Below are 1,977 nucleotides of genomic sequence, written 5' to 3' on the forward strand. Positions count from 1 at the left end.
GCCCCTAAACCTTCAGTTTGTTTGAAGATGGATGTTTTTTTTTTTTCCTTTTGCTGCACAGTAAACCCAAGAGTCTAACCAAATCCATATAGGAGTGGCTTCATGAGACAAAAATGAAAGCTATGGATATCTTAGCAAAGCTCCTTAGCTAAATATAAAAGGAAATCTGCATGGCAAATGGATAGATGCTGTTTTACCAAATCAAGACAGACACACATCTACTCATTTAACATTGTGTTTTAGCAATGTTATAGTTAAAGAGGTTGCAAACCTGTACATTTAGGTTAATGTACTTTTTAATGCAGATTTTTTTTGGTTCAGTTGATCTTTACATGACAGGTGACCCATATTATACAAATGAATTTTTAAATGATTATTGCATCACAAAAAACTCCCTATTTAAATTGGCAATATCTGTTTTTCACTTAATTCAAAGTCCAAGGACCCTTAATCCCTTCACACTACACTCACATGGGAAGCTACACTGTAGTCACACTGCAGTACAGAGACTCTACTGAACCCACTGAACACCATCAGTAAACAGCGCAAGTGAAGTGCCTTGCTCAAGGACACAACTGAGACAATAAGAGGTTGCAGTTTTAACAGGCGCTGAAAAAAGGGACGTTTTGGTCCTGAAAATATTACCTCGGTTTTTATTTAAAATTTTCAACAAATTGCAATGTATTATCAGTATGTATACTTCAAAATAACACTTTTTAATTTAATGTATTGCTTAGAATTAATGTCTAAATATGTATCCATAAAATTACAAATGTATTTAATTCATATTACCTAATAGTATTAAAAATTTAATTAAGTTCCAAACTTAACAGATGCAAGTAATGTATAATTGGATATTAGAAGTAAACTTTTTGCTTTTTCCTCATCTGACCATGTTAAGATCAGAAATAGAAAATATTGTTTGCTTGCTGACTGCGTGGTAGCACAGTTTGCAGCATTGCTGCTTTGTAGCAAAAAAAGTTCTGGATTCACACCTTGGTCCAGGATCTCTCCAAGTAGTTTGCATGTTCTCCCCATGCATGCATGGTTTCTCGCTGGGTATTCCAATTTCCTCCTACATTCCAAGAACATGCCTCTCTGTGTTGCACTGCGACTGTCTGGCCACCTGTCCAGGGTGTACCTCACCTCTTACCCAGACTGCTACAGAGTGGCACCCGCCCCATTGTGACCCTGACTGAATAAAACGGATAAGATGGATTCATGGATATTTACTAGTTTGTCCTATTCAACAACTGCACAGTAACTGTCTAAATCCGATCAGATTACTCTGCAATTTATTGAGTTTATTTGAATGAGTTGCATATATTAAAATAATAATGAAAATTGCATACAGTTGGAATTTAGATTTGTTGGGTAAAATTTATTAGTGAAACAAAAATACATAATTTGTGGATAAGAGAAACTTTTACTTGTTTGTTTGTTAAATCTGCTCTTCTTAGTAAGTAAAATACAATTAGATTTTATTGAGTAAAAATTTAAAAGAGTTTCTAAGTGGAAAAATTTACCTAGCTTTTCCTAAGTAAATGGTTATCCAAATTTTTTTCAGCTCAAACTCTAGCAACCTACACCACTGTCACCTCATAATACTGGGATTCTGAGTACTTTGCAGGCAAAGAATTAGCCCCAACTTCAGATCATTTAAAATGTCTCTCTAGTTACGTAAACTAAAATGCTGTTGAAAGGTATTGACAAATGTTGAAACATTTGCTTGTGATATTGTAATCAGATGAGATAAAACTTTCTGAAGTAATTTAGTCTAATACAGGAAACCAATGACTAAGCCGGCATCCACTTTTCAGAAATTAATTAATTAAAACAAATATAAAGAAATAAAATGTATCATGTTCAGTATCTTACTGCAATGCTGCCAGTTAAGTGTCCTCTCAGGTTACACCTCTCCCTGACTTTGAAAACATCATGTGAGCGATTTGGTCACAGGGGGGCAGAATATTGCCT

This window comes from Cyprinodon variegatus, unplaced genomic scaffold, assembly GCF_000732505.1.
Source record: "Cyprinodon variegatus isolate N-32 unplaced genomic scaffold, C_variegatus-1.0 Scaffold414, whole genome shotgun sequence".
Classification (NCBI taxonomy): domain Eukaryota; kingdom Metazoa; phylum Chordata; class Actinopteri; order Cyprinodontiformes; family Cyprinodontidae; genus Cyprinodon; species Cyprinodon variegatus.